General features: G+C 36.4%; 2 long non-coding RNA genes across 5 annotated transcripts in view; one reads left to right on the forward strand and one right to left on the reverse strand.

Moving 5' to 3' along the window:
- Positions 1-24683, forward strand: part of LOC140698281 (uncharacterized) — a 189924-nt gene that overhangs the window by 160423 nt on the left and 4818 nt on the right. The window contains exons 5-6 of one of the 4 annotated variants that reach the window (XR_012075949.1): positions 9780-9982; positions 15512-15593. The exons of 1 other annotated variant lie outside the window; for it this stretch is intronic. This is a non-coding gene — a long non-coding RNA (uncharacterized lncRNA). Of the gene's footprint in view, positions 1-5452; positions 5521-9779; positions 9983-15511; positions 15594-24683 lie in introns of those variants that run through there. 2 more of the 4 variants (XR_012075948.1, XR_012075951.1) reach the window with 2 other exon arrangements.
- LOC140698282 (uncharacterized) overlaps positions 1-24683 on the reverse strand; it is an 84555-nt gene that overhangs the window by 31184 nt on the left and 28688 nt on the right. The window lies entirely within an intron of this gene.

Here is a 24683-nt window from a genome sequence, read left to right on the forward strand (position 1 = left end):
TTTTTTCTTTCAGGAATTTCAAAAGTTGCGTCTTTATTAGTGTTCTCTATCAATTGCTTTCCCTCTGTATCTTTCTATAGTCTTTGGGTATTATTCGTGATTTATTTTGGTCATAGTTTCCATTTAAGCCTTCATGTATTTCACTGCACGTTTTTTGCATCTAAATTTATTTTGTTCCTCTTGGTTCATCTCATCTGTTATTCGGCCACACTTTTTTATTATCTGGTTATATTTTCTGTGCGTGGTTATGGACTCCTTTCCTGCTTTCTCCCTAGTTATAATTGTTTATTTCTTCATAGTTATCATAATTGCCTCATTAAGATAATAAAACATGCCATATATTTGAGTCACAAATTTTTTGTGTCACATTTTTATTTGGGTGGGAGAATTTCTCTTCATCTTCAGGGATATATTGATGCTTTTATTTTATTTAATTCTTCTTACTTCTCCTCTGCACTTTCTTTCCTCCCCTGTCAACAGTATCTTTGGTTGGATACGGTCTTTATGCTTGTTTTGGTCATTTACCTCTAAGATGGATCATCCTCTATCAGCAATAATGAAGAACTCTGAGGAATGCATGTAATTTCTTAACATGCCTAGGAAGCACATGGGTGCATATTTACAAGCCTACTCTTATTATCTGTCTCTGTCTCCATTCTGTTTCTCTTTTGCTAGCTCCCATACCTGCATCCCAGCCTGTTTGTTGTCAGTCCTGATCTTAATCAGGGTTGGGCCATCTCCTTCTAAGTATGGATATCTGATATAATTTCCAAGATCAGCTCTATGTTTGTCCTGTCCGATCTCTCGAAATTGACTTCATCTCTTCAGTTTTCTCTGGCAATGCTGCTATGTTTAGGTATTCTCGGCTGTATGCATGTAATGTACATGTATTTGTTAGCTTTAAAAATGTCTTCTAAGTTCTAAATATGATTTTTATGAGATACTAGGAGATTATTGATATATGTGTGTTGGTCTCTATCCCTAGTTCCCAACACAGAGCTCCTAAAACCCTTGTAACTTACCAGGTGATCAGAGCAATAGGAGCATCTTACGTTCTAATATTTGACCCTGGTTCTTGACATTGGGCCCCTAAATCCTTTGGTATTTCCTGGGTGATAGCAGTGTCTTCTGTTCTAATGAAGTAAATCTGAGTGGGCTCCTGGGTGGCGGCTGGTTGCCAGAAAGATCAAACCAAAATTAGGAGCTTGGAACTTTCAGCTCCACCCACATCCTCCTGAGAGGAGAGAGGAACTGAAAATGAAGTTAATGACTGATTATGCTATGTAAGGAAGCTACCATATAATTCCCCAAAATACAGAGTTTAGAGAACTTTCAGGTCGGCAAACACATCCACATACTGGGAGGGTGACAAACTCTAACTCTACAGTGTGAACGAAAAATACTGCAAACCATATCGGTAAACAAAGAATGCTGAAACCAGCAAGTCATCTGCGGCTGCCGCCACCCCCCAGGGAAGAGAAGCCTGCAGCCCGGCCTTTGCAGCCACTCACAATGGTGCCCTGAGGGGACTCAGAATAAGAAGGGACAAGATACTGGCCCTAGTAGCTAGGTGCTTGTCAGAGGAATGAGTTCAATGAGCCCAAATGATTGCTCCCTCCCATACATAGAAAAGCCTAAATTCCTTAACTTGAGATGCCTGGTTTTCTTCAGTTAACAAGTAATCTTTTAATGTTTCAACTACCTCGTCTTTGTTTAAAGCTCTTATATATCCTAGCTCCTCCCCTACCTCTTCAAAGCAGTCCCTCAAAGCCATCTGAGAGGCTGTCATCCCGGCTCGAGTCCTCCCACCAAATAACACATAACTCTCAACTTTTACGCTGCGCATTTATTTCAGTTGACAACAGGGACAGAAGGTTCTGAGCTTAGAACCCGCCAAACCTCACCTCATGTGTCTTTTTCTGCCTGTTCATCTGTGTCCTTTTTCATATCCTTTAATAAACTGGTGAAATTAAACATAAGTGTTGCCCTGAGTTCTGTGAGCTGCCTCAGAAAAATTAATTCATGACGTGTTTTGCACAAAATTCAATATAATAGAGTAGGAAGAAAATTTGTAAGTTGACATAAATATTGAGTGAATGAACAAATGAATGAATAAGTAGTTTAGTTCCACTGAACCTCACAAAAATTCTTTTAAGGCTTGGTAGCTGTAAGTTCCCATATAAAGAGGTTAGTTAAATGTATATAGTTTAAGTAATCCTGATAAGTATCACGGTCAGAGGGTGTGTCTGGAGATAAGAAAATGAAACCTTCTGACTGTCAATTCAGTACTGTAGGAAGAGAATGAAACTATGCCCATGCCTTTTCAAGCACTGAGGCTTAAGGATTTCAATGAACACAACACAATGCTTGGTGCTCTGTCAGTGACGATGACACGCCACTCTCCTGAAATTTGCAGGATGGGAAACAAGAATGACACTTCTGTCAGATAAAAGTAAGAGAATGGGAAGATCAGAATCACTGATCTAGATGGAGTTCTCCAAACAATACAAGTCAGGGTAACACAGAACACACACATACACTCCCTTAAAAGAAAAACAGGAATAAAGCAGAATACCGCAATTCAAACAAGTCCACATTCATGGGGGTTGAAGAATGAGAAACAGAGAAGTAGAGATAGGGAAGGCTTAAATCTCAGAGGTAATCAAGACCGTCTCCCACTGAGGGAGATATTCTAATTAGTCTGTACCTAATCCAATTATATTTTAAGCGGATGTATTGAGGGTTAGGGTGGGGAGATGGAAATGATGTCATAACTCAGCATGACTATGTTTTGGCCACTGCCAGTATTCCAGCTTCCTGGGCACCACCATCCCTGCTCTCTGTGGTCTGGTCAAACTGTCTTAGTTCCCAGAAAGCACCATGCTCTTAAATTTCATAGTGCCATCCATGGAGCTTATGCATTCTGGACTGTCTGTCCTTTCTCTCTCTCTCTCTCCCCTCTGCCTCCCCCTGCAGTTGACTACTACACATCCTTGTGTCTTTCATTTCATCGAGAGTCATTTATGTTATCAGATACTCTTCTGGATTCTGTCCCTGGTCCTCCACCATGATCTTCCCTATATCAGGTTCCTTTGTTATATATGCTTAAACAGAGGTGGAGAATGTCAGTGGAACTTAAACATCGGAATTTCTTATTTTCTGGCACTCCACCTGAGATTTTATTGGTGTTTTGTATTTTTCTTCCCTAAAACGTCCCCCAAATTGTAATAGTTATAGTTCTTAAGATACTCAATCTATTCTTGCCTTCAAAGAATTATTGTTTTCCCTCATAGGACGTCTTTACTGTTATTATTCACTATCTGTCTCCCAGGGAGAGTGAGAATGCTGCCTCTTTGTAGCCACTGTTTTATCCTAAGGGCCTGAAACAGAATCGGGCCTAACAGGGATGTCAAGTGAATATTTTTTGGATGAACGAGCATCACTTTAGATAATGATCTCTCTTCTCTTCCATACACAATTTTCTATTTAGTCAAAAGTATCACAGGCACAGATACACTGTGTTCCTCCAAATATATTTTCTGTAGAATTGGAGGTAAAGCAGCTTATGACTGTTCAGCATAACATTGCATTAGAGAGAACATTTGTTGTAGAGGCAAGATTACTCTGAGACACCTGTATTTGTAAACCCTTTATAACAAGTAAGATGTATTTCTTCAGAGATCCTTCCCTTAATAGGATTTCAGGCAGCTTTTGGAAGCAGCTGAAATAAATTGCTTTTAAACATGTGTGTCATATCACTTTAAATGGGGTTATGAATCAATAGCCACCTTGTGCTATTATATATTCTCACCCTATGACAGAATTAATCCTGGATTAAAAAGGGAAATCCTTTTCTGATCTTCCCTCCCATCTACTTTCCCTTCTCTTGAAAATATGAGCTTTTCACATGACATATGAGCAGAAGAATCCATTATAAGCGTCCACTGTTTTGCCTGCTCCAAAGTAATTTGGCTCTGCATTAATAACTCTAACTTCACAATCTCTCGTAAGCTCAGTTTAAATGCCTATGTCTTAAAAAAGATTGCTTATTTTATGAAGGAATGTTGGATCATCCAAATTCTGTTTCTCATCATGTGGTATAAAGAGTTGGTCCTGGACAAAGTTGTAGAGAAGGTCTGTCACATTTGTCCCTATTATTTTTTCTCTGCTCCCCCAGCTTACAATCAGCAGTAAGAATGTTTGGCTTTAGAACCATCAGTTCAGCAGTCTGTACCTATCAACACGTCAGTAAACTCACAATCCAGTGGAGAGAGCAGCCATATAAACAGACAGTTACAATTCATTGTAATCAGCTGGATACGAGAATTTAAAATTACATGTGAAATTGTGGAGGACAGGAAGAAGACAGCAATTTACATAAGTCAGGCTATTCAGGAAATACTTGACAGACAAGAAATGGTATTTCCAATGTTTTGAAAGATGAGGATCCTGCTTGTTGGAGAAATGGATGAGAGAGTATTTTGACTGGACAAGCAGGGCCATCTGAGTTATGAAAAGAATTTCAAAGCCACTGAAAAAATTTACAAAACTGAAAATGAAGGTATTACCAGATTATAAGGAGTCTTTTAAGATCTACGAAGGAGTTTAGATAATATCTGTAGACAACAGGAGACTGAGGAATCAACCAGGAAAACAAAATGAAATGTTTTATTTACTCATTAAAATATTATATATTTTTAATGAAGGGGAATATGATAATTATGTAGAGAATATACTTAAATGATGAGGCCCAAGTTACAATATTCCATGTAAGGAATGAGGAAGTCTGAACCACCACTGAGCTGTAAGAGTGCAGAGGAGGGGAGCCGAGAGCCAAGATGTGTGGAGCGGTGTCCTGGTGAATGTGTCACTAGCTTAAAACCATACCTGATTTGTACCATTTGCCTACTTCTGTGATGCATGAATGCCCCCACCATGGACGGTTTCAAACTACGTTATCAGCGTCAGACTGCGTTACCACTGAATGCAGGATTGCGAAGAGCTGTACACAACCAGCTCTCCTGATCTAACACTTGCTGGCTCCAGCACAACACTAGGGATTTCTGAGGTTCAGTCAATAGAAGGTGGACATTGATGGAGTGCAGTAGATGATGGAGGAAAAACTGTATATAAATTCCAGATTTCCAGCTCAGGAAAGTAAATGTGTTGATATTTTATGGCTTGTGTTTTATTCTCAGATGGCTTTACTCTCTTCTACATAGTATTATAGTAGTAGTAGTAGTAGTAGTAATAATAATAATAATAATGCTTGCTAAAAGAAAACTTTCAACTAAATATTTGCATTTAAGTGGACATCATCAAGAAATGTAGTATCTTAATTTAGAGATATATAAATAATAATGCAAGAAATTTCAGTTAATCACATCTATAGAGAGTTTAGCGGAACTTCTCCATAATATTGTCATCTTGGCTTCCATTTTGTGTGGCTCAGCGGCCTGCAGAGACCTTGAACTGGCACTGTCCTCTCCTTCAAGTAGATACGAGCCACAGAGTCACAGGTAAATGTTAAGCTCCTGATATGACTCCCCTAACGACCCCCTAGTGATAAGCGCTTCCCCCACCTCTCAGGGCCTTCCCACTGTGCACCCTTTAGATAAGACTTCTTGAGAAGCTCACCAAAACCCCACTCCTCTTAGTCTGAAGTGACAAGTCTACCCTTAACTGGGGAGCCCCAAGGCACTCTACACACGAATCCAAAACAGGCCCACGCCCCAGGTCCTGCCCCACTCTCTGCACCCTGCCATGAGTGGTCCCTGCAAGTGTGCAGTCCAGCTCCTCCAGGACTTGTGAATAATAAGTTTCTCTATGTCACGTTTCCCTTCGCTGTCTTTCATTGAACCATGGCTCATCTTCCAACACCCTGTCACCCTCGGGCTCTATTTAATAAATGTTAATTTAACAAAGTCACAACAACATCAGCTGGGAACTGTTTGGTGCTGAGGATAAGAGAATTTAGGCAGAACCCAATGATACAAAGCAGATCAGTAATCCCCAGATCAACCACCTCTAGCCATTAAGGCTATTAGTAAAGATTTTAAAAAGCTTTTTTATTCAGTTCTTTTTGAATATTTTATATGCTAGATTTACTTTGTGAAACTAAAGCAGGCAAACACCATACAGTATTTTCTAAAATTAATTAGGAAAAGATTGTTTTTATTGAGTACCTTGAAGGTCCAGTGTTCTGGGTAAAAATTGATGTAGGCTGTTCTATTAATTGAATCAGCATTCTCTGTATCTCTAATTTTAAAATTAAGTACCTTATTTTTAAACCATTAATAAGTATGATTTTATTGAACTAGCCCAACAGAGTATAAAAGTTTGGATACCAAGCCTATATATTTTCTCACAGGTCTACATGAAAACCAATTGTTGGACTTGTAATTTGAACTCTGGGAACTACGTATAAAATATTGTTAGATATCCTAATTCACCTATTGCCACTACAAAAGTGTATCCTCTAAGGGAGCTTGACAGATGTCAGTCAGTGAAGACATTTTTTTCCCTAGACCATGTTAAAATGAACCAATAGGTTGCACATATTCAAAAACAGGTGACCAGATGAGATACATGAAAACTGACTCTATCATTGGATCTAAACTGCTATCCTTGACAACTGGATAGTGCCTTGTCTGAAGCAGTAATACATTCATAGAAGGAGGTATGCATCACGGAGTATAAAAAAGGAGTGCCCTTATTTTCTGTATGGAAAACAAGGAGAGCAAAGAAACAACAATAATTGTGAAGGACAAAGTGCTTTATAAACATTTTCTCCTCTAATTCTACAGCACTCCTGTAGGTCAGTTCCTATGAGCTGTAAGTATCATTGTCTCTATTTTTCATATAAATAAATTCAACTTGTAGAATTTAAATACTTGGTTTACGAATTAAGTTCTGTCAGGATCATAAATGTTACTGCTCTTAATCACTGTATTTTATTCAGATTCTTATCAAAAGCAAGAAAAATATTACTCTGCATTTCTCTCCATATGGAAATCCATGGGTTCAACCAAGGATACACATTCTAAAAGGGAAAGTTGATAAATTTTCTTAACGAATGAATGAGCATCCCAATGTTTCTCAGCACTAGCAATTTATTTTTTTCCCCAAGCAATTTTCTTTTGCCTGCCCAGTCCCAGTTCTTCCTCTTGACACGTCCCTTTTTACTTTGACCATGCTATGAATTCTGTTATAGACAGACAGACAGGTGGATGGATGGATAGATAACCTGCTTTGATCATTGCTTCTTTTTTGTTGACTATTATAACTTTTATATCACCTTTTCTTGTTTTTCTGCTCTTGGTCCTTATTTAACTCACTCTTAGGGACTGCGAATATGTTATGTACTTGTTCTTTTTTTCATTTTTCAAAATTCTTTGGGAAGAAGATACTTTGCAAGTATTCAAAATGATAAAATACCATTAGCACTAAATGTGGGCAAGTGTGTGAACCTAAAGGAAATGACTCTGCTGTGGGTATAGCACAGTGAGGTCAACCAGGAACCTATTCCAGAAGAACGAGTTAGCAATGTTGAAAAAAGACAAATGTCTCCTAGCTATATTTATCATAAATGGCATTATAAGATTATTTATTGACTGTTAGTGTCGACTGATTGTTCAAAATGACACATAGGAAGACCTCTACCTAGTAATAATTCTTAAAAGCCAACTCAAATTTGAGGAATTATTTGCCTGGTCTATAAGGCAGCACAGCATACACATGCTAACATTTATCAATCAAGGTCTCCACTCCTGTTATCCAGATAATTAAAAGCAAATCCTGCTATGGAATCTAGAACATAGTTGCTTGACACTAAACTTTCATGAGATTAAGTAAATCAACAAAAATTTATTAATTTGCTAAAAAAGTGGAATTTTTAGACTTAAATGATTATTTTCTAGATTTTTATACACAATTTAAAAGATCAGAGATAGTGCTACGATGTTACTTGTATATTTCCTATTACACTTTCTGCACCTAAACACATGGATTTCTGCAATTCCTACTTGTACGTCCAGCAAATAGTACATTCTCTGTAAGTGTCTGCTTGCTGAAATTAGTATTGTTTAGTTAAAGTGAATGTTTGTGTGGTTTCTATAAATGAACAGTCAAAAATATATGAAGGATACAGATGCTGTAGTAGGAGAGAGTACAAGAGTTAACACCATGTGTTCTAGGGGACATTTTAAGTGGCATCAACAGACACCGATACTTTGATATTTTTGTCTATATTTATTGATTTCTGCCAGTGGCAGGTGTAATGGCAGCACAAAGTCATAAATAGAATTTAGAATAGGACTTGGAGAACCACAGCAATGTTTAGGAGACTCTCCATTTAAAATAGGCAATTTGTCAGCGAAGCGACCTTTAAAATGGCTCTTTTATGTTGTTTTCCTGTTTGCCTTTTTAAGCAATTCGCCTAAAAATGGCATGATTTTTTTTTCAAGAAGAATCTGTCTTTTCTTGACTAGACATTATTCAGGACTCTAATCTGAAGGCTACAAGGAAAACAAGATAATGAAAATTAAAATGTGGGAGGCGTGGGCTAGATGTTACGCTGAGTTCTGAATTTTGTAACATAGTTACTAAGTTATTTTAGTCATATTCAAGATGATCATAGAACGGATACCACAGACCACACCCTGAATAGGGGCTGCATACACAGTTAATGATAGCATTAATCAGAAAATTATTCTTAGAGCAGAAACCTATTCATTTTATGAAAATAATCTAATGGCAACGTATTACTTTAGCTACATCTTCACAGTCTGAACAAATTATCTGGTGTCTTCATGCCTAAAATCACAGCCAGAATTTTTGTTTTGTCAGTGTCTGGGGCGTATTGTGACTGACTAAGCACACGGGCTATTCTGTCGCGTGTGTTAGGGTATTCATCCTACAGGTGGCCGTGCAGGAGCCTGTGGAAAACGTCCGAGTAGCCAATCCTCTCTCCCAGTGCACTCATCACAAACCATTACAGACTATCATCATTCAGTACTATGAAGCACATTGCCATGAGAGTGCCTTTAAATATAGATATTCACAATGGCAATTTGATTTTTAAATTAGTCCATGCTTAATAACTACCTGTAGGATAATTTAAGCTGTTGTACCAATGAAGTGTTCCTAACACTCTATGTAAACACTGCAGGAATAAAAAAAAAAAATCACAATTATCCTTCACTCATTTGAGACAGGTATTGGTAGCTCTTGACATCACCGTTTTACCTAAAGACATTACCGCAGGGGACAAGAGAGACACACAGATCCATCTAGTTTCTCCGTGTGCTCAGAGAAAGCCTTCTAGGCAGAGGTTTCAGTTCAGCACATTCATTACCTTTTAATTGCTTCTAAATTGCATTGTGACCCGTGGCATCAATAGCCAAATCTATTTAACTGAAACTAGCACAGTTTGGGCATGTGTGCTGTGAAAAGCTTTCTCCTTCATTGGTGTGTGTGTGTGTGTCTGGGTGTGTTTGTGCAGCGGCACCTGTTACCATGAAGTCAGGTAGAGACACAGGAGAGGAGAAAGGCAAATGCATCGCTGGAAAGCAGCTAAATAACAAAAACAGACAAATGTCATCCAAACGTTAGTCATGTTATACGTGGGTAAATAAGGACCACGTTAAAAAATGAAAATTTCTGTTGAATTATTTGCAATGCCAGATGTTACACGTGTCAGAAAAAGCATAGAAAATCGTCTAAAATTTCAAGTTACATAGAAAAATTCCACTAAGAGAAAATATGTTTGTCTATTGTAGGCCACAATGCCATGAAAAACTACCACATCGACCACTGAGGTTTACAAATTATTCCCCTAGAAGACTTCCCGAGGACTATCTCACAGTCACTTGTAGGATGGACACATTTCATCCTACCTGCAGAAAAGTGCAACCATGAAGCTCATGCTTCTAAGCCTCCAAGGAAAAATGCCACCATTCAAAAAATGCCATCTTTCAAAACCGTAAGTAGAGCTTTCAATTCACCTTATCACTTACATTTCTTCCCTATACCCACTTTGATAGTTCAGGAAAACAGTAAAAATACAGACAGCAAAGGGATTAACTCATTTTCTCCTTTCAGCTCTTTAGTCAGCTCTTTATCCTAATTAAACTCATTTTCAGAAAAGGCGGGAACAGTGGGAAATGTAAACGCTTCCAAAAATGAGAAAACTAGCATATCTAGTCAGTCCAGAGCCTTGCACAAGAGGCTGAGCAGGGGCATAGTGGTGCTGTGAGGAGCCCGCCAGGATGGAGAGCAAGTGCAGTAGGGTCATTGGCATCACATGAAGTTCAAATGTGGCCTCTCTGCTCTTTAAACCTTGATGATTTGGGAGAGTGTGCAGAAAATAAGGAGTAAGCCTAGGGCATTTAATTAGAAATGAAGTAAACCATCCAAAGAACTGCAATCGTCAGCCAGCAAAGTGGGAAGAAAATGAAGAGTGAGATCTGAAGGCCAAATAAAGATAAATGTCAAGGAGTTGGGACCTTTCTGCAGATAGATCAAGTAACATAGACACTGAGGATGTATCTTTGAATTTGCAAAATCTAAATCCTTGCGGCCCTTGGCAAAAAATCTTCTGGTGAGATGCTGGGGTGGGGGATGGCAAGAGTGTATTTAGGAGAGAATGGGAAGAGGAGCTTAGACACTGAGATAGAGCTCTTTCAAGACGTTCTCATGTAAAGAGCAGCAGGAGGGTTTGGGTCAAGGGATCATTTTTCTTGCAGATGAGAAATACGTTGAGTAGTGGTGAGAATAAAGAAGTTGTGAGGGAAAAAACCCATGATATAGAGATGTTAAGGGGGCTAAATTCTAGGGATAGTCTTGAGTAGACCCGAAGTGTGAGGATCTAACCCACAGATAGATTCTCCATAGTTTGGAGCAAGGAAAAGTCATCAGTTGAAAAGGAGGGAGGGTAGATCGCATGGGTACAGATGCAAAAGGACACTGCTGGGAGGAGAATGTGGAAGTGCTCTGATTTCTACTGCTTTCCCCAATGAAATAGAAAGCAAGATCATAAAATAAATGTGGAAAGGAAGGAAGGCATACTGGATGTTTGAGAGGGAGAGCAAAGCAAGAAATGGTTGTCTCGGAGAGTGCGAGAGTGAATGGCATGGGAACGCGTAATAGCCTTGCTGGGCAAACTTACGGTTACACCTGTGTTTAATTGTCAATAATTTAAAATATGATCAAACACTGTGGGTGTGTTTTTCTGCAGGCAGGCTGAGCTTTTAGAGTGTAGGTGAAAGGTGGTAAAGCTGGATTTAGTCAGAGCTGAGATTTTCCCTGTTGAGTATGATAGAGACATGGTATAAGGAAACAGAGATTGTATGTGAGGCAATGATTGTGATACCAAGTCGACCATGAACTCTAAGTAGGGGAAGGGGGGAAAGAAGAGCACAAAGAGTTGAGAGAGAGTGAAAAATATAAAGAACAATAACCAGGATGTCCTAGTGATGTCAAGAAGTGTGAGAGGACTGTGAGCGGGAAAGACAGACAGCTGTCAGAGACAAGGAAACTTGAGAATAAGATTGTGGAATTAGCAGTGATTTAGAATATCAATATCTAGATTATGATCATGAGAGTAAATGATGAAAATAGTGTCCAGAAAGAGGTCATTGTAGAAGATGCGCTCAAGGAAATAAAAGACCATAAGGGGAATATTTAGGTGACCTTGGGAAATGCCAAGAATTATGACAGGAGTAAATGTCTGCAAGTGACCATGAGCCCAAGGTGGGCAGAGCACTTAAAATGGACTCTCGAGGCAGGCTGGGCTCTTGAAGGTCACATGCAATTTCCAAAACTGGCAGAATTTCAATACATTATAGACTCGCCCTCTCTCCACATATAAAATTGCAGTATTAATAGTAGTTATAGTGACAACATCTACTTTAAAGGGTTTTGTGAGGATTAAATGGATAAATAATGGGTCTGTTAGTGGTTCCATAAAAATATTGTATCAGCCTTTCTCTCCTCTGCCTTACAAGATCATTTCCCTATTCTACCGTTTAGCTGACACATGTTTTTATTCTTCCTATTAGAACAAAATAAACTCAGTCCGAGAAGGCTACATTCATAATACATACATACATACATACATTCTGTATGATTCTAACTATACATATGACCTTCTGTAAACAGCAAAACTATGGGGAGAGTAAAAACATCAGTGGTTGTCAAGGATTAGAGGCGAGGAATGAATAGGCAGAGCACGGAGGAGTTTTAGGGTAGCGAAACTACTCAGTATGATATTGTAATGGTGGAGAGTGTCATTATACACATGTATGTTCACACCTAGAAAATGTATAGCACCAAGAGTGAACGCTCATGTAAACTGTGGCCTTGGATGATAATGATGTGTCCATGTGGGCCCATTGATAGTAACAAATGAACCACTCTTGTAGGGGATGTTGATCAGGGGGGGAAGCTGTGCATGTGTTGGGGCAGAGGGGGATATAAGAAATCTCTCTACCTTCCACTCAATTTTGTTGTGAACCTAAAACTGCTCTAAAGATAGTGTATTCAGAAAATGTCTTCACCACCTCTTCCCCTTCGGCTGATACATAACTTTCTAGCATTTTTATTTCTAGCCCACCTTTATTCTTTTCTTTCACTTTACTGAGATAATTTTTTGTTTCTTTTTGCAACAAAATTCCTTGCAGGCTTGTCTATACTCATTGCTTCTCAATAGTCCCTTCATTTCTTTTTTAAACCGACTCTAGAGGATTTTTTTCTCCTTGAAAATGCTTTTTCTAAAAGTCTTTAATAATATTCATGATTCTAAATCTAATGGTCAGTTTCTGTTATTGTTGACCTAGGAGCAGCATTTAATGCAGCTGTTCATTCTCTTCTTGAAGCATTTTGTTTTATGATTTCCTGGACTCCACATTCTCATTGTCTTCCCTTTATCATTCTGGTTGCCTATCCTCAGGCTTTGTGCTGATTCCTCCATTTCTCCCTCACTCTTGAATATCGAAATGCCCTGGGGTTCAGTCCATATTCCACTTCCCTTGTCTGTTTATACTCACATCCTTGGTGATTTCTTCCAGCCATGTTTAAATTTTCTCCGTAGACTAATGACTCCTATATTCATATTTCTTGTCCAGCTCCTATTCTTGAGCTTCAGCTGTTATCACTAATTCTCTTCTCAAAACTTGTAGCAATTGTATTTTCCCACATCTCATTTGATGACAAGTCTATTCTTTAAGTGGCTCAAGCCAAAAATCTTAAGATCATTCTTAATTTTATTTTTTCTCACACTTTGCGTTTAAACCACTATGAATCTTTGGATTTACCTTATGGATAAGCCTCAAACTGATTTTCCCGTCTGTGAGGAAGTAGCCCATATTAGAAAACATTCCTCGTTGTAAGAACAACTAAAAACTGAATGAAATACTACACAGGCAAAGCTTTTGTAAGCATCAGTGAACAACCAAGTCAGCTAGAATCTGATGAGGAACAAAGATTCCAAAGAAAAAGGAAACATTGCATTTTCTCCCTTAAGAAACTTGCCAATTTTAATAGAAGGAGCTATGGGAAAAAACAGACAATAGCAATTCAGGGTTGCTGGCAATTGCATGGGTCCAGGGAGGAGAAGCAAAAACTTGTTTAGGGGTCATCAATTAGGGAATATTTTGGAAATATCAGGTTGTTACGTGAAAGTTCTGAGGGGACTCTAGGAGTAAAGACAAATAGGAAATGGACAAGTCCCTCAGAAAGACTGAAATCTTATCTCAAATCATATCGAACCTTGTTGGATCAAGGTTGTCCATTCTTCTCTACCTGACAAGAATTCTTTAAAAAATTACATCTTGTTTAGATTGTAAAATGTACAAAAAGATGTACAATTACATCTACAAATTCTATTTATAAACCAAAAACAGACTCACAAACTTAGAAAAAAACTATGGTTACCAAAGAGGAAAGGACAGAGAGGGATAAATTGGGGGTCGGCAATTAACAGACACACATTACTATATATAAAATAGATAAGCAAATAAATTTAAATAAAGCTTTAAAAACACAATGTAAGGTATTTTTAAAAACTAGATCCATTCTTACATACATTATAGGCCAAATTTTTATCTAGATATATTCTCTTCTTTACCTAATTCATTTTGTAATTATATGATTCTTTTAGAGTATGACTATACTAATTACAAAGATTCTTCTTGAAAATCAGATTATGCTACTTCCACACTGCCTCAAGTTAATAGTGGTAAAGTAGAGATAACAATTTACTCAGCAAAGTATATTAGCAATTCAGAATAAGTTTCATAAATAAGGACGCAGTATGATTTTATTTTAATTACCATGTGTTTCAAGAAAAGAGAATATTCTTAATTTTTTAGTTAACCCTCGAGAAGTTAGACAATTTCAATAAACTCCTTAATATTATTTACATAAAAGCAAAACTAAACAAGTGGGACTACAGCAAATTAAAAGCTGCTGTACGAAGGAAACCATCAACAAAATAAAAAGGCAATCTACTAAATGAGAGAAAATATTTGCAGATCATATATCTGATAAGAGAGTAATATCTAAAATATATTTAAAAACTCATACAACTCATTAGCAAAAATAACAATCTAATTAAAAATGGGCAGAGGACCTGAATAGACATTTTTCCAAAGAAGCCAAACAGATGACAAACAGATACATGAAAAGATGCTCAGCATCATTAATCATTAGGGAAATGTAAGTCAAAACCAGAATGAGATGTCACGTCACACCTGTTAGAATGGCTATTGTCAAAAAGACAAGAAATAACAAGTGTTGGCAAGGATGTGGAGAAAAGGGAACCCCTTGTACACTGTTGGTGGGAATGCAACTTGGTGTAGCCACTATGGAAAACAGGATGGAGAGTCCTCAAAAAAAATTAAAAATAGAATTACTATATGGTCCAACAATTCCACTTCTGGTTATTTATCCAAAGAAAGTGAAAACCCTGACTCAAAAAGATATATGCCCTGTTATGCTCATTGCAGCATTATTTACTGGATATATGGAATATATGGAAACAACCAAAGTGTCCATCAATGGATGGATACATGAAGAAAATGTTGTGTGTGTGTCTGTGTGTGTGTGTGTATAAAATGAAATATTACTGTTACAAAGAAGAATAAAATCTTGCCACTGGGACAACATGGATGGACCTCAAGGGCCTTATTTTAAGAGAAATAAATCAGACAGGGAAAGACAAATGACGAACACCATGTGATCTCTTTTATATGTGAAATCTGAAAAAAAATAAAACAAAAACAAGCTCATAAGTACAGAGAACAGATTGGTGGTTGCCAGAGGTGAGGGTCAGAGGGTGGGAGAAATGGGTGAAGGGGGTCAAAAGGTAAAATATTAAAAAAAATAAATAAATAAACAATGCCTTGGTCTTCACTGCCAGCTTTGCAAGAGCTAATCCAGTTTTAAGTCATGCTGTAATGAGTGATCTAGAATGAATGCTAATCTCATTTTTTTTCAATATTTGCTTTGACAGATATTAGAGAAAATAAGGATCTCTCTCTGAAATTCTGAGCCAGACAGGTGACAAAATTTAACTGACAATAAATGTATCATCTTTTGTAGTCAACCCAGAAAATATTTGTAAAGCAAATGTACAAGCTTCACAAAATCCTTAAGATAGGAATAATGCATGGAAGACCACTTATACCAATAGAATAAGGCCCAAGATATCTGAGTAGGTGACAAGATACTTTGTGTTACTATGCCCTAGTCATACTATGAAACACTCAGGGACTGAGATTCAACTACAGTTAAGATCAAACTGAGAACCTATTTCAAAGCCTTTATTTGTTTTTCTTTCTGTTTCAAATTTGACCCTGGAAAGTAAAAAAACATTTAGTGATAAACTACCAGATATAAAGATAGTAAAGAACTCAAATCTAATATATGTATATATGTATACACACACATATATACATATGAAATTTATTTAAAATGAAAAATGCCATTTGCAGCAACATGGATGCTCCTGGAGAATGTCATTCTAAGTGAAGTAAGCCAGAAAGAGAAAGAAAAATACCATATGAGATCGCTCATATGTGGAATCTAAAAAACAAAAACAAACAAGCAAACAAAAACAAAGCATAAATACAGGACAGAAATAGACTCACAGACAGAGAATACAGACTTGTGGTTACCAGGGGGGTGGAGGGTGGGAAGGGATTAAAAAAAAAAGAAAAATGCTGTAATTCTTTCATTTTGAAAATAATTCTTATATGCTGAGAATTCTTATATATTAGCAATAAAATAGACTTCCTTAAAGAGACTAAAACCACTTACCTAATAAAAAAAAATTGAAAATACAACACAGTGAAAATTAATCATGACCTTTCCAGCACTTAGTTTTATTCAGTTAATGATAGCTATTAATGTTACCCTGGAATTTTGTGGTTTTGGTACATTCAATAAGCAATCTTAATCTCTGAGCTGAAAAACATACCAATTCAGCAAAATCTATGTTTCCTTGAATAGTTCTTTGATTTGTTTTCCCATAGATACAAGGGGAAAAGCTCAAAGGTCATTAATGCTGGCATTAACACACATTAGCCACTGGAATAGACCATTTCCCAACTGGGGCCCACCACACTTCCAGTGGCCACCCAATTAATGACTGTCTAATTGACTCATCTGCAAATCTTACAAAGCAATACTTTTGCTAAGTAAATTGAACTTGCCATTGCAAAAACTCTGCAGAACTAAGGGCATAATTAACTATACTGAGGCACACTTGATCTTAGAAGCCCTGGGGATAATCAATAATTAGTTTCGTTCTAAAATAGTTTTGTGGATATATCCATGACACAATGTTTCTGAATTACTGAAGTTTTGATGATTGTTGCTTATTTGGACCAGAAGTGAAAAGCTGTAGCTAACTCAAGCTTTATGGCATAATAAACTTTCCAAAGTACCTTGAGATTAAAAACAATCAAAGTAAATGAAGCATCAAGTACTATTTATCTTCCAAAATATTAGTGCTTCCAAAAACAAAGGAGGCCAAACTAACAACCCCTCTGTATCCATCACATTCAATGTTACACAGCAGTGACTTTTCATTTTATAAAACAAGAGAGAAAATTAAGAGATCTGATTGGCTGATAAGCATTCTAACTGTGGCTTCCTGGAAAATTCATGATCTGAAATTTATGAGCATCACCACTTAATTAAGAGTAAGAATTCTGAGCACAGAGACTATAATCAGTACAATTCATGGGGTTCAGTATTTATGGAACCCATGAGTTAGCAAAATGGGCAGAAGGAATTGAACACTGATAGTCTAATAAGAATTCCAAAAACAGGAATTCTAAATGAAGTAAATTCATAAAATTCAAAATATATGCTTAGCATATGCTATGTAAATAGGCTTTTAAATACAATCTTCTAGCATTTTGACACCATTTTGCTTTAAAGTTAGAAAAAAATTCTTAAAAATATTGAAGCAATCTCTCTGTTCTAATTCAAGAGATGATATTAAAGCAGATTCATCTTTCTGCTTCCCAATTATAAGGAAGTATGTTTTGCCCTTTGTGCATTAAGTGAGATCAGATACTATTGCAGGGACATATTAAGAATTTATTCTAGATGTAAGTAGATGTTATAAAGGAAATGCACACTAATGATTTCCTAAGTCATGATCACTTTCTCTTAGTCATGATCACAGACAACATGATACTAAAGAGGAGGCACAGAGGTATGGTCAAGATTGCTGAATAAGAAAGAAGACCTTGAGCTCACCTCCTCCCATGGGTACACCAAAATTACAACTATTTACAGAGAAATCATCTAAGAGAAGAACCTGAAGAATATCAGAAAAGATTTTCCACAATTAAAGATATAAAGATGGAATCAAAACAAGATGGGTTATAAAGGCAGAGATGCAGAATCGTCAAAACTTATACTTCTGGGGAGTTCACCCATAAAAGGGAGAATAATTGCAATTACAGAGGTCCTCTCCAAGGGCTGAGAGGTCCAAGCCCCACCTTGGGCTCCCCTGAGCCAGGAGGAAGAGGCTTCAGAATACCTGGCTTAGATAGACAGTGGAGTTTGGATACAGGAGAGCCAGAGGGCTGTGGGAAATAGAGACTCCACAGTTAATGGGCATGTGCAAAATTTCACACAGTCTGAGTCCAGGGCAAAGGTAGTAATTTGAAAGGAGCCTGGGTCAGACTCACTTGCTAAACCTGAAGCGCCTCCTAGAGAGGCAGGAGGCCACTGTAACTCGCCCGGGTACACAGACATGATGGCAGCCATTTCTGGGAGCTCATTCTACCGGGAGGAAAATGGTACTAGCAAGTGCCATTTTTGAGGCCTCCTTGGCCTGTCAGCACTGGAGGATTACCCTTTCACGAGTGGCCAGCACCAGCCCTGACCCCTGGGTCCAGGCGCCAGACACACCAGGACCCTGCCCCACCCACCAGTGGGCTAGCAGCCAATTGGGCAGTCTACCAGTGAGTCCTTAGTAGTTGGGCATGCCACAATAAGGGCCTGCACAGCCCACCAAAGGGGACACCACTAGAGCATATACCTCTGGTGACAGAAGGGAGTGTGCGGCTGTGCCCCATAGAATATTTCCTACATAAGGCCACTTCTCCAAGATCAGGAAGTATAACCACCTTACCTAATACATAGAAATAAACACAAACAATTAGGCAAAATGAGGAGACAGAGGAATATGTTCTAAATGAAGGGACAAGACAAAACCTCAGAAGAACTAAATGAAGTGGAGATAAGTAATCAACTCAATAAAGAGGTCAAGATAATGATCATAAAGATGCTCAACGAACTAAAAAGAATGAACACAGTGAGAATTTTAGAAACTATAACAGTTAGAAATTATAAAGATGAACTAAACAGGGATGAAAAACACATTAACTGAAATAAAAGTATTCTAGAAGGAATCTATAGTAGATTAGATGATACAGAGGAAACTTATCAACAAACTGCAAAACAGAGTAGTGGAAATCACCCAGACTGAATTAAAAAAAAAGGATTTTAAAATATGAGGATAGATTATGAGACCTCTGTGACAACATCAAGTATACTAATATTTACATTATAGAGGTTGCAGAGAAGAAAAGAAAGGGGCAAAGAAGTTATTTGAAGAAGCAAAAATATCTAAAAACTTATCTAATTAAGGAAGGGAAATATACAATTAGGTCCAGGAAACACAGAAAGATAAACCCAAAGAGGTCCACACCAAAGCACATAATAATACAAATGGCAAAAATTAAAGAGAGAATCTTAAAAGCACAAGAGAAAAGCAACCAGTTACATAAAATCAAACTCCTGTAAGTCTATAAGCTGACTCTTCAGCAGATACTTGCAGAATAAGAGAAAGTGGCACAATATGTTGAAAGTGATAGAAATCCTACAACCTGGCAAGGCCATCATTCAGATTTGAAGGACAGATAAAGAGTTTTATAAGTAATCAAAAGCTGAAAGAATTCAGCATCACTGAGCTTTCTTAATAAGAATTGTTAAGGGGACTTCTCAAAGTGGGAAAAAATTACAACTAGAAATACAAAAATTATGAAAGGAAAACAATCTCACTGGTAAAGGCAAACATAGAATAAAGGTACAGATCAACCACTTGTAACACTTATAAAGCAGGATTATTAAAAGAAAAAAGTAATAAAATCATCTATAGCCATAAGAAGTATTTATTAAGGGATACACAAAAGGATGTAAAACATGAAGTCAAAAATCATTAAACATGGGTGGGGCAGTAAAAATGCAAGTTTCTAAGAATTTGTTTGAACTTAGATTATCAATATAATCACATAGATACCACAAACGAAAAGAATCCCAAGATAATGCTAAAGACAATCATCAAATCACAAGGAAAGAGAGCAAAATAAGAAGGAACAAAAAAGAACTACAAACCGTCCAGAAAAAAATTAGCAAAATGACAGTAAATACCTACCTATCAATAATCACTTTGAATGTAAATGGACAAAATGCTCCAATCAAAAGACAATGGCTGAATAAAAAATATGACCTATATATATATGATGCCTATAAGAGACTCATTTCAGATCTAAAGACACACACAGACTGAAAGAGGGGATGAAATATGCTATTGCATGCAAATAGAAGCAGAAGAATCCGTGGTGGGAATCAGACAAAATAACTTTAAAACAAAAACTGTAACAAGGAACGAAGAAAGACATGACATAATGATACAGGGATCAATCCAAAGAGAAGATATAACAACTGTAAAGATATATATATGCATCTAACAGAGGGGCACCTAAATATATAAAGCAAACATTAACAAACATAAAGGGAGAAAGTGACAGTAACACAATAATAGTAGGGAACTCTCTAACACCCCACATATATCAATGAACAGATCCTCCAGACAGAAAATCAATAAGGAAACACTGGCCTTCAACAGCACATTAGAACTGACTTAGACTGATAGATAAATAGATATATAGACACATAGAACATTCCATCTAAAAGCAACAGAATACACATTCTTTTCAAGTGCATGTGGAATGTTCTCCAGGATAGAACACATGCTAGCCACAAAAGAAGTCTTAAGACATTTAAGATCAAAATCATATCAAGCATCTTTTCTGATCACAAAGGTATGAGACTAGAAATAACTACAAGGAAAAGAACTGCAAAAAATACAAACACGTGGAGGATAATATGCTAACAAAGAATAAATAAAAAAAATACCTGGAGTCAAATGAAAAGGGAAACACAATGATCCAAAATCTATGGAATGCAGCAAAAGCAGTTCTAAGAGGGTAGTTTAATGCAATACAACCCTACCTGAAAAATCAACAATCTAACCTTACAGCTAAAGGAACTAAAAAAAGAAGAATAGACAAAAACCCAAAGTCAGTGGAAGGAGAGAAATAATAAATGTCAGAGCAGAAATGAATGAAATAGAAACTGAAAAACACTAGAAAAGATCAATGAGACTAAGAGCTGGATCTTTGAAAAGATAAACAAAATTGATAAACCTTTAGCCAGACTCATCAAAAAAAAAAAGAGAGGTCCCAAATAAATAAAATCATAAATGAAAGAGGAAAAATTACAATTGCCACCATGGAAATACAGATGACCATAGGAGATTACTATGAACAATTACATGCCAATAAAATAGACAGCCTAAAGGAAATGGATACATTCCTAGAAACATACACTCTCTCAGGACTGAACTGGGAAGAAATGGAAAATATGAACAGATCATTTACCAATATTGAAATTGAATTACTAACCAAAGAATTACTGACAAGGAAAACTCCAAGACCGTATAATTTCACAGGTAAATTCTCCCAAATATTTAAAGAAGAATTGAAACACATCCTTCTCAAACTATTCCAAAAATATTGATAGGAAAGAACAGTTCCAAGCCTATTCTTTAAGGGTAGCATCACCCCAATAGCAAAAACAGAAAAAGACAACATAAAAAAGAAAACTATAAGCCAATATCACTGATAAACATAGATGTAAAAATTATCAACAGAATATTAGCAAATCAAATTTAACAGCATATAAAAGGATCATTCATCATGATCAACAGACTTCTCCCAAGGAAAGGAATGCAAGAACGTTTCAATATCTACAAATCAATGTAACACATCACATTAACAAATTAAATAAAAATTAGGTGATCATATCAATAGATGCAGAAAAATCTGTGACAAAATTCAACATCCATTTATGATAAAAACTTTCAACAAAGTGGGTATAGAGGGAACCTACCTCAATATAATAAAGGCCATAGATGACAATCCCATGGCTAAAATCATACTCATCAGAGAAAAGCTGAAAGTATTTCCTCTAACATCAAGAACAAGACAAGGATGCCCACTCCTGCCATTTTTAATCAACACAATCCTGGAAGTCCTAGCCACAACAATCATAAGATAAAGTGTTAAAGTAATCTAAACTGTACAGGGAGAGGCAAAATTGTCCCTGCAGATGACACGGTACTATAGATAGAAAATCCTAAAGATGCCACCAAAAAACTATTAGAACTCATCTATAAATTTAGTAAAGAGGCAAGATATAAAAGTAATAAACAAAACTCGGCCATGTTTCTGTAAACAATAGATTATCAGAAAGACAAACTAAGAAAACAATCCCATTTACAATTTCATTAAAATATTAAAATACATAGGACTAAATCTAACAAAGGAGGTAAAATGCCTGTACTCAAAAAAACTATAAGACATTGATGAAAGACATCACATAAACAACATAAACAAATGGAAAGATAAAGTGTGCTCAAGGATTGGAAGAATTTGTGTTGTTAAAATGCACATACTACCCAAGGCAATCTACAGATTCAATCCAATCCCTATCAAAATACTGATGGCATTTTTTATAAGACTAGAACAAATAATTCTAAAATTTCTATGGAAACACAAAGGACTCAAAATAGCTAAAACAGTCTTAAGAAAAAAACAAAAACTGGAAGCATCACACATCCTGAGCTCAAATTATGCCACAAATACTGTAGATCAATGGAACAGAATAGAGAGCCCAGAAATAAACCCACACCTACAAGATCAATTGATCTATGGCAAAGAAGGCAGGAATATAAAATTGGAAAAAGACAGCCTTTTCAATAAACTGTCTTGAGAAAACCAGACAGCTACATGTAAAAGAATCAAAATGCTCTACTTTCTCACAACATACATAAAAAATAAACTCAAAATTAATTAAAGACTTAAATGTAAGACCTGAAACCATAAACTCCTAGAAGAAGACATAGGCAGCATGCTCTCTGACATCAGTCTTAGTAATATTTTTTAGATCTGTCTCCTCAGGCGAGGGAAACAGGAGCAAAAATAAACAAACATAGAATACAAACTTATGGTTGCCAAGGGGGCAGGGGGTGGGAAGGGATAGACTGGGATTTCAAAGTTGTAGAATAGATAAACAAGATTATACTGTATAGCACAGGGAAATATATACAAGATCTTATGGTAGCTCACAGAGAAAAAAAGAGACAATGAATATATATATATGTTCATGTATAACTGAAAAATTGTGCTGTACACTGGAATTTGACACAACATTGTAAAATGATTTTAAATCAATAAAAAATGTTTAAAAAATGTGGTATATGCATATACAAAGGAATACTACTCAGTCACAAAAAAGATGAAACCCTGCAATTTGAGACAACATGGATGAACCTTGAAGGTATTATGTTAAGTGAAATAAGTCAGACAGAGAAATACAAATACTGTAAGATTTCAGTCATATACAGAAAACAAATAAATAAATATATAAGTAAACCAAATCAAGCAAAAACAAACCCATAGACAGAGAAGAGAGTAGTGGTTAGCAGAAGAGAATGGGGAGGGGCAGAGCAAAATGAGTAAAAGGGGTCAACTATATGGTGATAAATGGAAACTAAAATTTTGGTGGTAAGCATGCTGTAGTTTATTTAGAAGTCAGAATAGAATATTGTACACATGAAACTTATACAATGTTATAAACCAATAAAAATGAATTAAAATTTTAAAAAGAAAAAAAAAACAAATGGGATTACATCAAACAAAAAAAGGTTTTGCACAGTGAAGGAGACAAAACGAACAAAGTAACAAAACAAAACGGCAGCCTACTGAATGGGAGAAGGTATTTCCAAATGATATATCTGATAAGGGGTTAGTATCCAAAATACAAAAAGAACTCATACAATAACATTAAAAAAAAACCTGATTAATAAATGAGCAGAGGACTGGAATAGACGTTTCCAAAGAGGACATACAGATGGCCAACAGGCACATGACAACATGTTCAACACCACTAATCAAAAAGACAACAAAAAACAAGTTTTAGCAAGGATATGGAGGAAAGGGAAGCCTTGTGCATTGTTGGTGGGATTATAAATTGGTGTCGCCAGTTATGGAAAACAGAATGGAAATTCCTCAAAAAATTAAAAATAGAATTGCCACATGACCCAGCAATTCCACTTCTGTTATTTACTCAAAGAAAACAAAAACACTAAATCAAAAAGATACATAAATTCCATTTTCATTGCACCACTATTTACAATAGCCAAGATATGAAAGCAACCAAAGTGTCCATCAATAGATGAATGGGTAAAGAAGATGTGGTATAAGGAAAGAAAGAAATATAATTAAATATTACTCAGCCATTAAAAAAAATCTTGCCATTTACAATAACATGCATGTAATCTAGATTCCATCTAGAGGGCATTACTCTAAGTGAAATAAATCAGAGAAAGACAAATACTGTATGATCTCACTTATATGTGGAATCTAAAAAACAAAATAAACAAAATGAAAATAGATTCATAGATACAGAGAATAAACCAATCACTTTCAGAAGGGAGGGTCATGGTAGGCTGGCCAAATATGTGAAAGGGATTAAGAGGTACAAACCTCCAATTATATAATAAATGTCATGAGAATGTAATATACAGCATAAGAAATATGGTCAATAATACTGTAATAACTTAGGGGACAGATAATTACTAAAATGTATCATGAGGATCATTTCATAGTGTATACAAATATCAAATCATGATGTAGTATCCTGAAACTAAATAAATATTGTATATAAACTATATTTCAATTTAAAAAAAGTAAGCACATCCCATAAGTTCACAATATATGTTAATACGCATTGCACCTAAGAAAGTCAAGATTGAA

The sequence above is a fragment of the Vicugna pacos genome, chromosome 9 (assembly GCF_048564905.1).
Source record: "Vicugna pacos chromosome 9, VicPac4, whole genome shotgun sequence".
Taxonomy (NCBI): domain Eukaryota; kingdom Metazoa; phylum Chordata; class Mammalia; order Artiodactyla; family Camelidae; genus Vicugna; species Vicugna pacos.